This window comes from Capra hircus, chromosome 20 (genome assembly GCF_001704415.2).
Source record: "Capra hircus breed San Clemente chromosome 20, ASM170441v1, whole genome shotgun sequence".
NCBI lineage: Eukaryota > Metazoa > Chordata > Mammalia > Artiodactyla > Bovidae > Capra > Capra hircus.
In genome coordinates, this window is record NC_030827.1 from 33,647,891 (window position 1) to 33,664,658 (window position 16,768).

General features: G+C 41.1%; 1 long non-coding RNA gene across 1 annotated transcript in view; it reads right to left on the bottom strand.

Moving 5' to 3' along the window:
• LOC108638402 overlaps positions 12,608–16,768 on the bottom strand; it is a 37,336-nt gene continuing 33,175 nt past the window's right edge. The window contains exon 4 of the long non-coding RNA XR_001919782.1: positions 12,608–12,813. This is a non-coding gene — a long non-coding RNA (uncharacterized LOC108638402). The remainder of the gene's footprint in view (positions 12,814–16,768) is intronic.

Consider the following 16,768-nt stretch of genomic DNA (forward strand, 5'->3'; position numbering starts at 1 on the left):
TCTGGTGTGCTAAGGTATTTTTAATAGGCTTGTATCAGTGATTTACATAGGTTTGCAAATGTGATAACTAAAAAGCAGGTTTATTTGTTAAGTGGCTGTTCTGGAACACTAACTTTTAAACTGGGTTGTGATACTGCTTAATAGGATCGGGCCTTTACCAGCAGAAGATTCCTTCAAGCAGACGACATTAAGAAGTAACGTCTGTGCTACTACAAGAACTGTGTTACGTCTATGGTCTTTGTGGAGTGGTTGTTGTCCTATATGATAGGCTTTGGATTTCTGGTGAGAACACGAAGGATAGGAGTTGAAGGAATTCCATTTTGGAAAGGTGGTTTTGTTGGATTTTTTTTTTTTTATTTACAATGTTGCGTTAGTTTTTTTACAGCAAAGTGATTCAGCTATACATTTTTCTTTTTCAGATTCCCAGGTGATATTAACTCCTGGTGCCCAGCTCCTAGGCTGTGTTTGCCTTTTAAGGTGGTCAGCTAAGTGAGCAACTAGGTATGAGTCAACAACGTTTTTAGAACCATGTGCAAGTGCAGTGGATTGAGTAGAATGTAAAGGAAGGCCAAGTATAAACTCACTTGTAGGCTAGTAGAATTTTTTTAATCCTCACCTAGGTGATCATTGACTTTTCAGGGCTCTGAATTTTTCTGCCTTGCTTTCTGGTGTTTCTGCTAGTTTTTTTGAAGTGAAGACAAAACCAACTTTGTTGGACTGATGAGAGAATCGAACATTAATTAAACATCACAAGTGTTGGAGTAATTATCATAAAATAGCAGTGTGGCCAAGCCGTGCTGTCCCAACTTGTAGCTTCCCATTTTTTAAGAATTTAATAACTTTAATCTGACCTTGAAGGAGTTTTCATGATCATCACTGCCTCCGCAACCTTACCTTTAAAAGGTGCCTTAGAATGCATTCCAAGATTAGTCAGTTGCTCCCTTGCTTTTTTTCCTTAGTTGCTAACTCTTTCAGTTCTCAGCTTGCTTCTATAGGAACCCCAGCTGATCTGAATCTATATTGGGTTTCCTCCCAATAATGTGTGATGTAAGATAATGACTGTTCTACTTTTGCTGCTGTTGAGTTGCTAAGTGTGTCTGACTCTGCAACGCCATGGACTGTATCCCACCAGGCTCCTCAGTCCATGGGATTTCCCAGGCAAGAATACTGGAGTGGGTTGCCATTTCCGGTGTCTCCTTTGGCAGGCAGATTCTTTACCACTGGGCCACCTGGGGGCCCTGTTTACTTCGTTGTTGTTTGGTCTACTAAGTATAGTCCTACTCTCCGTGACCCCAAGGACTGCAGCACCCTAGGCTTCTCTGTCCTTCACTATCTCAATGGAATTTGCACTCTTATGTTAACTGAGTGTGTGATGCTATCCAGTGATACTCCAGGGATGCATAATAAAGTTCCTGTATCCAGTTGACATTTGACCATGTGATTTTTATTGGTGTACCTGTGCTTATTTAAGCTGGAAGTCTAACTAACTATGGGCTTTCAACTTAAATAAGTGAAGGTGCTTCTACAGTGGCTGTAGCCTCGTTACCGTAGTGGGTTCAAGTATTCGAAATTGCTTTGACCTATATAATTTTATTTTGGCTTGACTATTGAATAATCTGATGTGGTATTAAGATCTTCCTGAAATCTTGCAGTGTTACTAAAGGTTGATTCCTGGGTGTTGGAGAGGCCCATTAAGATAGGTAATACCTGGGGTGGAATAAATATTAGGCCTTGAGGTAAGTAGGTGCTGACCTGAAGACAAAAAATTTCTAAATCGTGGGTCAGGAAACAATTGGCACAATGGGGGTTGCATGAGAGGTAGACAGTGATGCCTTAAAAAAGGCTTGTATGTTTACTGAGTGTAAGGTGACTTAGTCCTTGTTGGCCAGTGCCTGTGGCCTTGACTGTTTGAGTTTCAGTGGGAAATTTCTCTGATAAAATGGAAGTCGTAAGACCCAGGGAGAAGCAGTGGGCTAGAGATGGAGCTGGTTAACACATTCAGTACAGACAGGTGGGTTCAGTTCATTCAATACTAGTTTGCAGACAGTTCATACCTGACGTATCTCATGATGTCCTGAGGATCAGTTGGTTTGGACAGTGGATCTCCATCTAACAGAAGATGTCTGAGGCCACAACTAAGGGATTTAGTTTCTTGGGCAGGGGGAACTCAGGAGCAGTTAGGTGTCACCGTTGGGTATCTGAGGTAACACCCAGGAATGTATCATGTTTTGTGTATGTATTTGACCTTTCAGTCACAGCTACTGTGGTTTTGTCAGTTGGAGAAAATATCAGAGGTAGGGGTCTTGGATTTTCTGGACTAGGGGGCAAGGAGTTGGTGCATTCACTCGGGAATATAGGATGGAAGGAACAGGAAGAAATTGTTAGGTGATGTTGATGCCTGTGGGATACTAGAAGTATCTTGGAAGAACTCAGTAAAGCTAGTGGCAGCTGAAGTGGAAAGCCGAAAGCCCAGGCTGGAGATTTGCTTTTGGAAATAATGAACATAGAGTTGAGAATGGGAACTGATTTAGGGATTAGAATGGTAAAGATAATTTAAATGGAGGTATAAGTATAAGGTGATGGTGAAACCTGGTAGGCATTTAAAAGTGATGGGAGATGGAAGGAAAGGATTGTTTATTTTTCTCTCTTTAAAAATTCAGATTCTTGACACAGTAATGGTTGAAACTATTTGAAAAAGTGTAGAGAGGCTCAAGGAAAGGTTTGGGGAGATGTCCTTAGGAGACAGGAGGAATGAGAGTGGTTCATTAATTTGTTCAGCATACATGTGATAAGTGGGAACAAAAACCAACATGGTTGAAGTTGACTCCAGTCATTGGCAGAAATGAGTCCCACAAACTAAGTGTCCTGTGGGACTAAGGCCAAGGAGGAAAAGATTTTTAAATTAAAAAAATTTAATGACTTCTGGGTTTGGAAAATTTAGGTTAGTGTTTATTTTCCACCAGCCTTGTTTCTATAGAGCATCAGGAATAAAGCCAGAGGTTCAGGGGTGATTGGGCAATAAAGAGTTTAGTTTAAAAAGCACTTTCGTAAGGTTACCTAGTTATTCTGCAGTTACCTTTCATTTCTATTGATGATACAGTGCCCCTTAAGAACCAGATCTGTCTAGTGACCTCTGTGCCAGAAGCAGTTCTGGGCCCAGGTGATACAAGTGGGGAATAAGACAGACTCCTTTGGCAGAGATTTCATTAGAGCATGTGACAGCCTGCACTTGTGTGTGTATGTGTGTGGTGTGTTGAGGTTGACATACCTAGAACAGATCAGTAACTTGAGGTAGTGTTAAGACCTATGAAGACAAAAATATAGAAAGTATGACAGGATGGGGGTAGAGGACCCCTTAGAAAGGTGGTTAAGATAAATATGGAAATTGCCTGGTGGTCCAGTGGTTAGGACTGCGAAGGGCCCCAGTTCAGTTGCTGGTCAGGGGACTAAGATCCCAGTCCTAATCTTTGTCAAGTTAAATGATCTCAAAGCGAAAGGTAGTTCATAATCTAAGAGAAGCATAGTTTATCAAACTGAGAAACTAAGAATGAAATCTGGAGCAAAAACTTCTGTCTATGGTAAGGTAAAGGGATGTCTTGTCAAATAACCAGAGAAAAAATGGTTCTCACGTATGTGAGTGGCCTGTGGGTTACCACAGACATGGTATGTGGCTTGAGTTTTTATTTTTGTGTGCTCGTCTCTGCAATGGAAATATGCCCTGGGATGAAGACTTTGCTCTTTTTTAAGATTACTCAAAGATAAGAAAAAATATCCTCCAGATATGATTACTTGTAAAAATGGTTTTTATTTCTCCAGGAATTTTGGTTCTATGTTATAGTCAGAATTCAAAGTTGACTTAAGCTTATCTTTCAGCTTGGGCCTCTTTTGGGCTGAATCCAGTGGAGAAGGGGGCATGCTCCCTCTGATCTCAGCTTTCTCCTTGAGATCAGCGGCTTGTGAGTTGCAGTTTCACTCAGTGGGGTTTAAAGAGTAGACAAGAGCGGGTAGCGGTGTTTCCTCTTTCTCCTGAGGCTTCCTCTACTTCTGAGGGCCCTAAAGACAGAATCCCTTGCTTTCCCTCACTCCTGAGTGGCTCACATCTGGTCCACAGGAAAAATTCCCATATTCCTGGCCTCAACAACCTGAAGTTTCCTAGGTTTAGAACTGCTGCTAAGTCACTTCAGTCGTGTCCGACTCTGTGAGACCCCATAGATGGCAGCCCCTCCAGGCTCCCCTGTCCCTGGGATTTACCAGGCAAGAACACTGGAATGGGTTGCCATTTCCTTCTCCAATGCGTGAAAGTGAAAGTGAAGTCGCCCAGTCGTGACCAACTCTTAGCAATCCCATGGACTGCAGCCCACCAGGCTCCTCCGTCCATGGGATTTTCCAGGCAAGAGTACTGGAAGGGGGGTGCCATTGCCTTCTCCGAGGTTTAGAACTAGAAAGTAGTAAAACTATTCTAAGAAGGTTGTATTGAATACTTACAACTCAAATTTCTTTACAAAATTTTTCCCTTAGACTTCTTTATATCTTTGATTTGGCTGAGGATTCTAAAAGCTGTGACTAGATGTGAGCCACTCAGGAGAGAGGGAGAATGGATAAACAATAAGGTCCTACTGTATAGGATGGGGACCTTTATTCAATATCCTCTAGTAAACTGTAATGGAAAAGAATATAAAAGGTACATATGTATAATTGAACCATTTTGCTGTACAGCAGAAATTAACATTGTAGGACAGCTATAGTGTTGGTCACTCAGTCGTGTCTGACTCTGAGATCCCAAGGACTGTAGCCCACCAGGCTCTTCTGTCCATGGATATTCCAGGCAAGAATACCAGAGTGGATTGCCATTTCCTCCTCCAACTACAATTTTAAAAAGCTGGGACCTGGTTCTTGGATACATTTTGTGTGTGTGTGTGTGTGTGTGTGTGTGTGTGTGTGTGTGTGTGTGTGTGCGCGCGTGTGCGTGTGCGTGTGTGTGTGCGTGTGTGTGTGTGTGCGTGTGTGCCTCCATGCTTAGTTACTCCATTGTGTCTGACTCTTTGCAACACATTGCACTGTAACCCTCCAGGTTCCTCTGTCCATGGGATTCTCCAGGCTAGAATACTGAAGTGTTTCCTACTTGAGGGCATCTTCCCAACCCAGGGATCGAACCTAGGTTACCTGTGACTCCTGCATTGTAGGCGGATTCTTTACTCACTGAGTGTGTCTGTTGTTGAGTTACTAAGTCCTATACGACTTTGCCCCATGGATTGCAGCACACCAGGCTTCCCTGTCCTTAACCATCTCCCAGAGTTTGCTCAAATTCATGCCCATTGAGTGGATGATGTCATCCAATCATCTCATCCTCTGTCATCCCCTTCTGCCCTCAATCTTGCCCATCATCAGGGTCTTTACCAGTGAGTTGGCTCTTAGCATCAGGTGGCCAGAGTATTTTGAGCTTCAGCATCAGCCCTGCCAATGAATATACAGGGTTGATTTCCTTTGGATTTGATCTTGCAGTCCAAAGTCCAGGAGTCTTTTCCAGCACCACAATTCAAAAGCATCAGTTCTTCAGTGCTCAGCCTTCTTTATGGTCTAGCTCACATCCGAACATGGTGGTGGTGCAGTTGCTAAGTCACGTCCGACTCTTACAACCCTGTAGACTACAACCTGTGAGGCTCCTCTGGTCCATGGGATTCTCCAGGCGAGAATACTAGAGTGGGTTGCCAGTTCCTTCTCTAGGGGATCTTCCCAACCAAGGGTTTGGACCTGAGTCTCTTGCATTGCAGGCAGATTCTCTACTGACTAAGCTATGAGGGAAGAGGCATCCATACGATACTACTGGAAGAACCATAGCTTTTGACTATGCAGACCTTTGTTAGCAAACTGATGTGTTTGCTTTTTAATGTGCTGTCTAGGTTTGTTGTAGCTTTCCTTCCAAGGAGCAAGAATCTTCTCTGTCTGATTTGACACTTTCCAGCCCACTGAGAGCCCTAACCATTGGACTGCCAGGGTACTCACAGCCCTAATCTTAAATGCTAAATTTGTATAGTTCTGGAAAAGACATCTATCTAGCACATGAACAAGGTGTGTGATTTGCTCTCAGAAAATGTTTAAAATGATCTGAACTCTATTATATATAGTTATTATGTGGAGATAATTAAGTCCTTTAGGGGAAAGATCTTTTAAAAAAAAACAACCTGAGGACTCTCCTGGTGATTCAGTGAATAGGCATTCCCTTGTCGATGCAGAGGACATGGGTTTGATCCCTAGTTTGGGGAGATTACACATGTTGCAGGCAACAAAAGCCCGTGAGCCCTAGAGCCTCTGCTCTACGAGAGAAGCTACTGCAATAAGCCTGTGCACCGCAACAGACACCCAGTGTGACCAAAAAAAAATTTTAACCGATAAGGTGTTGGAGAAAGGTCTAGCTCCTGTAAGTTAGAGCAGGTGGAAGAGGTGACCAAGGAGGAAGCAAATGGATACCAGGTGACAAATGGTACTGTTTCAGAAACATCACCGTCTTGGGCAAATGGGAGGAGGGAAGGCTTGTCAGTAAATGGTTCATCCAGCTCAGAGTGGAAAGGGCAGAGAGTAGAAACTTCATGGTCCCTGTGTTGCAGGGGAGCAGCCCTCAGAGAAGTAGCTCCCCAGGGCAGGAGAGACAGGAAGCAGGAAGCCTCAGAAGGAAGTACTGTCCAATTAGGGATGACTCTGGAGAGAAGCCTCTGGGAAAATACGCCTCTGAGGGAGCACAGCGTGGTGCTCTGCGTTTAGAGTTGCAGGAGGCTTGAGATGGTGTAATTAAATTTCCTTATTTTAGAGAGGAACAAACTAAGGCACAGAGATTTATTGTAGATATATATATATATTTCTTTGCTAATACGGATTCTGACAACAGCGAGTGTTGGAATGCGCTACAATGTAAGGTTCCTTCTGTGGAAATTTGTCTTTATTAAATAGAACCCTAATTCATCTATAGCCTAGACGTGGAAACAGTGCTAATCATACCTCATATAGTACAGAGATCTAAGATAGCACTCACATACATGACTAGCTCTGGATTCTCTTTAAAGATAATAGCAAGCCATTTTCTGGTCATCTTAGAGCAAATCTGCCGTTATCTGATTCCTCCTCTCCTCCCAAGGAAGTCCTATGAGAATATACTATGGAGTAAAATCCTCAAGAGTTTAAAATTTTGAACAGTATTAAATTTTGAGTAAATTTCATATTCTTCAGAGACAGCTCTTCAAACCTGCATAGGTGAACGCTAGGCAGATTTTATCACACTGTGCCTTCTGGTATTTTTCAGTTACTTGGCATTTAGATCAATTATAAAATTTAGTTGTAGATGCAAGCATAGAGAGGAATTTAGTATTTGCAAAATAAAAACCAGCTACTGCTCAAAACATAATTATGTATAAATACCAGAAATGACCCATAGTGAATTAAATACAAGCATCCAATTAAAATAGCTGGTATACCAGTGATGGGTCAATGAGGAGACAAGTTACATAGTAGACTTGAACAGGAAAAGATTAAGGGATTAAGGTAATAAGGGACTGGTAAGGAAAACTAAAGTGAACTCTATAGGAAGAGCAGAAAGCAGCAGCAGTCACTTCCCCTAGAGCTGAGATAAAGCACCCAAGGAAGAGGCCTCCTCAACCCCCAGAGTTGAGAGCCAGATGTTGGAGAAGGTGCAGCATAGTTCACTGGATATTGAAATGTCTTGTTTCTGGGACTTGATGGGAAGCCACCAGAGGCATGACTCGGGAAATCATTTCTGAGGATGTGCCTTGCCTAACAATGTTTTGAAGCTGCCCGAAGGGAAAGCTGGAAGGCCTTTTGTAAAAGTCAACTATAATGTACATAATCCAATAAGTCACTTAGAGCATTCTCCATATTAAAACTTCAGAGTCAAGTAATCTAGAAGCATTTCAATAAAAACAAAATATACTAGAGTTAGGGCTTCTCTGATGGCTCAGACGGTAAAGAATCTGCAATGCCTGAGACCTGGGTTCCATCCCTGGTTCAGGAAGATTCCCTGAGAAAGGAATGGCTACCCACTCAGTATTCTTGTCTGGAGAACTGCATGGACAGGGGAGCCTGGCAGACTACAGTCCATGGGGTTACAGAGTTAGAACAAATTCCTAATATAAAAAACTCCCAATCCCAAATAAAAGCAACTTAATTTTTTAAATTAAACACTATACAGTTCATGATGTACTTAAATTTAATTGTATTTCATTTTATATGAGAAATAATACAAATAATATGAGAATTAGTAATTTCACATAATAATCATGTAAGAAATAATATTCCTTAACTAAAAAGTAATCAGGTCTTTAACTCTTAGGTAATTCATTAGTTATTAAAGAATCCACCAAAGCATATAACAGCTCAGTTCTTTATATCCTCAATACATTTAATGTAACTTAGTAAATCTCTACCATATTAAGATTCTTTTAGAAAGTGTAAACTATCTCAAAATATTTGGGGACTTCCCTGGTGGTCCAGTGGTTAAGAATCTGCCTTCCAATGCAGGGGACGAAGGACTGATTTCCTGGTCTGGGAACTAAGATCCCACATGCCTTGGAGCAACTAGGCCCCCGGGACACAACTAGAGAGAAATCCAAGGGCTGCAAAGAAAGATCACGTGTGTCACAACTAAGACCTTGATGCAGCCAAATTAAGTATTTTAAAAGTATCTCAAAATATTTGAAGAAAAATATTTTAAGATGGAGACCAATATACTTTACATTTTAAAAACAGTTTATATTTCCCTGTTTCAAAAGCATTTAAGGGTGACAGAAAAGATACAGATGAACTTTAGTGGAAATTGCTAAGGGAAAGAGCCAGTTTGAAAATACTACATGCTCTATGAGTCCAATTATATGATATTCTGAAACAGACGAAATTAATAGAGACATGAAAAAGGATGGTTGAATATGTGAAGCAACAGGACAATTTTTAGGGTACTGAAACTATCTGTATGATATGGTAATAGTGGACACACAAAAAAGTGGACACATGACACTGTTAAAACCCACAAAAATTTATAGCACAGAGTGAACCTTTTTTTAAAAAAATTTTACGGACTTCACTGGTCTTCCTTGCTCACGACTTTCTCCAGCTGCAGAAAGCAGGGCTACTCTTCACTGAGATGCACAGGCTTCTCATTCTGGTGCTTCTCTCGTTGCAGAGCATGGGCTCTAGGGTGCGCAGGCTTAGTTGTCCTGCTGCATGTGGGTTCTTCCCGGAGCAGGGATCAAACCCGTGTCCCCTGCATTGGCAGGCAGACTCTTACTTTTTCGGCTGTGCAAGGTCTTCGCTGCTGCACAGGCTTTCTCTAGTTGCGGAGAGCAGGGGCCACTCTGCAGTGCGTGAGCTGCTGCTTATGGTGGCTTCTGTTGCAGAACACAGGCTGTAGGGCACACGGGCTTCAGTAGCTGCAGCTCCCGGGCTCTGGAGCACGGGCTCAATAGTTGTGGCACATGGGCTTAGTTGCCCTGCAGCATGTGAGCTCTTCCCAGTTCAAGGATGGAACCTGTGTCTCCTGCCTTGGCAGGCAGATTTTCTTAACCACTGGACCACCCGGAAAGTCCCAGAGTGAGTCTTAATGTATGCAAATTTATTTGGGAAATTGTAGTATATGGCCTAATATTAAGGCTCAATATTATGTGTTGCCTTAATAGTCATGTTTATTACCTGGTAAAACTGGGAGGGCCTAGAATGGCTTAACTGTATGTCCTTCTCCTCAGTCTTCCCATAAATTAGTTCCTCTAGCTAAATCTCTAGCTATCCTTATTGAAGGGACCAGACACAGTCAGTGCTAGTCCCTGAGAAGTAGGTTTCAGTTCCCTGCCAACTTGTGGAACTATTCAACCATATTCTTAATATCCAAATCAAATAATCATATTCTTCACAGGAACCGGGGGCACCATGCCCTCTTGGTACTACAAATCTGCCTTCCATAGCCTCTGGTTGTTTCTTCTCGAGTGTGACTTCCCTGTGGCCCTGAGTGGTATTGTGGTGTCCATGGCTACAAGTATATGTGACCACAGACTGATGTTGATATCATCTGTCCTGTGTGAGGAGCTGCTTGCCTACTCCTATAGCCTAGGGAGGGAACTCCTTTCTCACCAACAGGGTGAATAGGAGGCAATTAATAGGGGGACCTGAGGATGGACTGCAGATTGCGACAACATAATCTATGTGTATTATACACATATGAAATCACCTCACTGAAGAGGGTGGAGAAATAGGTGATTATCTAAGGAAATGGTAAAGGTCAAAATTACCATCTGGAAGGGACTTCCCTGGTGCTCCAGGGGCTAAGACTTGAAAATGAGTGAAGCCTATAAAACTAAAGACAAAAGGAACTGCATATAAGCACTGGATTCAAACTGATAAAATTGTTATCCACAGGGGTAAGGTTAATAATTCTGATACTTCCATAAATGTAAACTCAAACTGAGTAATTAGGTAAATGGATATTAGAAAATGAAAGCTAAGTTTCTTAGTGTTGGAGCAGGAGTTTACAGATAAGCAAAGGGAAAGGCTAGAATAATCTAGGCAGCAACCAATTAAGAGTTGTATGGATCAGTATGAAGTCATGTTTAGCTTTAGATAGATAGGGATGATTCTACCCAGAGAAATAGAGATATCGGTATATTTATTAGTTAAAATACACACATATTTCTTTGCTCTGTCAGCTGAGAGAGTCTCAGTTCTGTTCAGTCACTCAGTTGTGTCCGACTCTGCTACCCCATGGACTGTAGCATGCCAGGCTTCCCTGTCCATCACCTACTCCCGGAATTTACCCAAACTCTAGAAACAATTATATTCCAAACAGCAAATTTTGGTTTCTAATATCACTCTCCAATAAAAGTAACAAGGACACCTTTGAGAAATGACTGATCCTAGGACCAGGACAGGACAAGTTGAGCAGCTTGTAGTGTCAGAAAGTGACAAAAAAAGAATAAAAACTACATTGATGGAGGCATCAAAGGGATACAGGAGCCAACTGAAAGGGCACCCAATGACCAAAGCTGGAACAATTTGAACAATGAAATGAAGGGGTATCAGATTATAACTTGGTGTATAAAAAATAAATATTCATGAGTCCATACTGCTATAAGCAAATGACACATCCTCCCCACCCCACTAAATGCATGCTTAGCTGGCCTGTGAGCTGCTGCCTAAAAAGTTAGGGTCTGGTAACCACAGGGTCCTTGTTTCCTGGGATATCCAGCTGTCCTCTTTCTCTGCCTTTCCACTTAAATTCTGAATCAATTTTTCAAGAATACTGTTTTGAAGGAGACCAAATTACTAGTACAAATAGCCCAATTATTAGCCTATTCAAGGCATCCACATGTCATCAACCCCTTTTATTACCAAACTTAGTAAAAACAAATCTTAACAGTGACCAGAAATAGTCCGTGATTTCTCTCTCTGATAGTCTTGGCTGATGCAAGGGCACAGTTGAGATGATCAGTCTACTCTTCGTGCAATGATCCAAGGCCATTATTTCCCTTAACTGATAAGAACAGGGCAGCAAAGAGTCTGGAGTTACATTGTTTTGGTGAATGACTATTCTTTGTGCTACTGATCTTGGACAGATCCACATGCCTGATACTCAGTAAATCAACTGAGCGGTGGGCAGGGTTGACAGCTTCTTATTAAAAGTAAGGAACCCATCCAGGACTAAGCAAGCACAGTTACCTAGAGATAGACCGAGGGGGTCCTTGTGAACAGTGCTAAAATTTTCTCTAGAAAACAGCTCTGGGCCTATTTCAACACAGGTGATTGAAGGTTAAAATTCATCATCATGAGGGGGTTGCAAACATTTTAACCTAAAAATATTTCAAACCAGGAACTGGGAATTATCTACCCTAGATAAACAGGGGGACAATTATCCACAAACAAACTTTAATCACTGTAATTTCCTGGAGAAGTCTAACTTTATGACTATTTTTTCCCTATTTCTTTCATAGGCTCATATTGCTTCTGGATCTTCTTAAGTATTCATGTTTTCTAAGTAAATGTCCTGTCCTTGGGTACCTTAACTCCACAACTTGGAGAGATCACACCCAAATTCCCTGCCCTACTATGCCATTTGTTTGATGAGGACATCCAATCTGTATCTCTAGACTGACCTTTCTTTGGGCTAGTGGACCTGTATTACCAGTGTATTTCTGGATACCTTTTGTGACTGTCTCTCAGATGCCTTGATGTTATAGACAGAATTTATTATTTCTGTTGAACCTCCAGTCCCCACTCTCCTGCAAACCTCTCCAGAAACCTGGGAGGTTAGTGTGGGCTCTCTGTATCTTGCTAATTTCATATCTAAATAGGTCTTGAGTTTTTCCTTTACATATGTGGTGCCTGTGTCATCATTTCTTCACTAGATGATTGCAAATCTCGTTTTACCACACTTCCGTCTCGCTCTTCTGCAATTTATCCTCCGTACTAATGTCAGAGTCAAAAACGTTTTTTTTTTTCTAACAGTTGATTTTTTTTGACTCTAATACATGCTTGAAGTTTAAAGCCAAAACATTATACAGGAGTACATAGGGCAAAGTTTACACTTTGCACCTGACTCTAAGTCACCCAGTTTGCCTTCCCAAAGGCACACAAAGCCGTCAATTCCTTTGGTAAAGAATGTATTTATTTCTCAAATGCACCTACATTGAGACTCCTGGTGGTCCAGTGGTTGGGACTCTGCTTCCGTTGCAGGCGGCAGGAGAACTAAGACCCTGAATGGCACGCTGTGCAGCCAAAAATAAATAAGATGCATCTGCGTCACATCTGCCCTTGGCTCACCACTGTCTGTAAGAAAATGGTGACACTGAGAAGCACAGTCCCTCAGGATTCTTTCTGTCCTGTTTCTCATTCCTTTTAGCCATTCCCTCTATCAATCCAGATTTTGTCCCTGTAAACACTTTTCTTCTCTAAAAAGTCTAAGGTTTCCTTCCCTCTGTGATTTTGCATATCCTTTCTCCCACCACGGTTGCCTTCTCCAAGTTCCTTCATCCCCATGCCATCCTTTTTTTTTGAGTACAGAGTACCACCTCTTAATACTTCTCTAAATATATTCAAGTTCAAAAGACTGAACCTCCACAGATGAAGGTTATACTGTCCTCTCACGAAACCATTTTAGGACCATATATATGTGTGTGTATATATGTGTGTGTGTGTGTGTGTGTATATATATATATATATATATATACACACGTATATAATTATAGCACCTATCACACTGCTTGGCCATGTTAAAAGCAGTACTGCAGGTTCCTTTGTTTTCTGAGTCCTCAGAGTCAATTTGCCTAATACATAGTTGTTGTTTAACAAATAATGAATATTAGTTACAATGTAACTGTAACTAAGGAAATATTAGGCTGCATTACTAGCACAGTACTTAAAATTTTTAGTTCTGGCCACCATGTATACAGATAGACACTAAGGAAGAGTACTATCTCTCTGACAGTATAGTGTAAAATGTATTAAGAAGAGGTGGAAAGAATACACAGAAGAACTATCCAAAAAAGATCTTCATGACCCAGATAACAATGATGGTGTGATCACTCTCCTAGAGCCAGACATCCTGGAATGAGAAGTCAAGTGGGCCTTAGGAAGCATCACTATGAACAAAGCTAGTGGAGGTGATGAATTCCAGTTGAGCTATTTCAAATCCTAAAAGATGATGCTGCGAAAGTGCTGCACTCAGTATGCCAGCAAATTTGGAAAACTCAGTAGTGGCCACAGGACTGGAAAAGGTCAGTTTTCATTCCAATTCCAAAGAAAGGCAATGCCAAGGAATGTTCAAACTACCACACAATTGCACTCATCTCACATGCTAGCAAAGTAATGCTAAAAATTCTCCAAGTCAGGCTTCAACAGTACGTGAACCATGAACTTCCAGATGTTCAAGCTGGTTTTAGAAAAGGCAAAAAAACCAGAGATCAAATTGCCAACATCTGCTGGATCATCGAAAAAGCAAAAGAGTTCCAGAAAATCATCTACTTTTGCATTACTGCCTATGCCAAAGCTTTTGCATGGATCACGACAAATTGTGGAAAATTCTTAGAGATGGGAATATCAGACCATTATACCTGCCTCCTGAGTAATCTGTATGTAGGTCAAGAAGCAACAGTTAGAACTGGACATGGAACAACAGACTGGTTCCAAATCAGGAAAGGAGTACATCAAGGCTGTATACTGTCACCCTGTGTATTTAACTTATATGCAGATTACATCATGCTAAATGCCAGGCTGAATAAAGCAAAAGCTGGAATCAAGATTTCCGGGAGAAATATCAATAACCTCAGATATGCAGATGACACCACCCTTATGGCAGAAAGCGAAGAAGTAAAGAGCCTCTTGATGAAAGTGAAAGAGGAGAATGGAAAAGTTGGCTTAAAACTCAACATTCAGAAAACTAAGATCATAGCATTTGGTCCTATCACTTCATGGCAAATAGATGGGTAAACAATGGAAACAGTGACAGACTTTATTTTGGGGGGCTCCAAAATCCCTGCAGATGGTGACTGTAGTCATGAAATTAAAAGATGCTTGCTCCTTGGAAGAAAAGCTATGACAAACCTAGATAGCATATTAAAAAGCAGAGACATCAGTTTGCCAACAAAGGTCTGTCTAGTCAAAGCTATGGTTTTTCCAGTGGTCATGTATGGATGTGAGTTGGACTATAAAGCTGAGCGCCGAAGAATTAATGCTTTTGAACTGTTGTGTTGGAGAAGACTCTTGAGAGTCCCCTGGACTGCAAGGAGATCCATCCTAAAGGAAATGAATCCTGAATATTCATTGGAAGGACTGATGCTGAAGCTGAAACTCCAATACTTTGGCCACCTTATGTTAAGAACCAACTCATTTGAAAGACCCTGATGCTGGTAAAGATTGAAGGTGGGAGGAGAAGGGAATGACAGAGGATGAGATGGTTGGATGGCATCACCAACGTGATAGACATGAGTTTGAGCAGGCTCCAGGACTTGGTGATGGACAGGGAAGCCTGGCATGCTGCAGTCAATGGGGTGGCAGAGGGTCAGATACAACTGAATGACTGAACTGAACTGAACACTGTAATGGCCTTAAGAAGAAAAGACTAGGAGGATACACAGCTCCCTTATAATCTGAAGGACTAAAGAGGAAACATCTGACAACTAGTGAGTTTTCCCATGAGACCCAAGATTCTCCACCACAGTTGTTCACCACAGATTGTCTTCATCATTGCTGAAATCTACTGTAACTTATTTGCATTAATAGAAGTGGATGAACTGAAGTTTGAAAACAATTTACTTCCCCCCTCCTCTTAAACTAGGCTGGATTCTAGGTTTCTTCTACAAAGTCACTCCTGCCCACTTATATTAAAATATACTTCGTTGAGATAGGGGTACAATTGATGGGTCTGGAAGCTGGGCATAAGTCCCAGTTTACCTTATCTTTACTTCCACCCTGGAAGAAAGATAAGCTTGTGAATATTATTTATTGTGAGGTTGGGAGGATAGAGTCCAGAGTAGGGACCATGACTTTTCATTTTGTGTCTACCCAGTGTCTGGGTGGAAGGAAATGTGACAAAAACTTTTAAGAAGGACTGAAGGAAACAGAAAAACCAAGGGAATAAAGGAAGTTTATTATTTGCTTTCTTAGAAACTGCTGACTTAATTTGGTTTTTAACTCAGATAAGGGGGGAAAAAGCCATCAAGAAAAGCTGCTTAAAAAGACTGTGGGAAAGTGGATGAGTTCTAAGTTCCTATTCAATTCTTTGATCTATAAGTTTTATTTACCTAACAATACCTTTAAGTGATTAATGGCATTTAATGAATATGTATTAAATAGAATCATAATCTAAAATAACAGTTCATTTAGCAGAAATGAACTGTTTCTGCTAAAAATTGAACTGATAGTTTTATGAAGACAGTAGTAACAGGTTTGCAAAATGCAGCTTCAGACTGCTCCCTTGCTGGATGATGCTCTGTGGCTTAATTGGCCTGGTACAGGGCTGAGGTACCTTGCAATTTTTTTTCCTTTCAGATTAAAAGAAATCACAGAACCTTGCTGGGCTAACTTCTAGACAAGACTCAAATTTAAAGTAATTTATTGGGGGTGGGTTAAAGGGGCTTTTTTTGTTTTAGTTTTTTTCTAAGAATCCAGAGTGCTACTTCTGTTTTGTAGAGACCACAAAAGCCAGAGCTGCAGAAACTCAAAATTCAAACAGATAAAGGTGAAGAAAGGAGAGAGGAAACATTACAACAATAACCTATGCTTCCCTCCCAGTATGTCAGTAATGAAAGATTTCTTAACTTTTTGGCTCTTCAAACTATACTGCAGTCAATACTACAGTAGGAACTGATTTATCCAAGATTAGTTGTTAATGTCTTCTGATTATGTGATGTAATTCTAAGCTCAAAGGCTTTTTTGCCTCCTCTGCAGTACCTTGCTTGGAACAAAGCTTTGCTTAATGCACATTACCTTGATTTCATCAAATATATAAAAACCAGAACAGTTGAGTAACTTTTATTGGGAAGGAAAAATAACATTATTATTATTTTTTTTACATGATTTTCATGAAGAGGCCAACTCTTTGCCCATTGATACCTGTCCAAATGCTATGACACTGCAAAACTGAGATCACATAAATTGGTTTGCCCATTTAATTTTGCCCATGATGCAGGAATATAATTGGGTAACACCCTTAAAATCCTACTGCAAATAAGCATACTTTCTCTACTCCCCCTGTGATATGCCATGAACCCATTTGTATAGACTT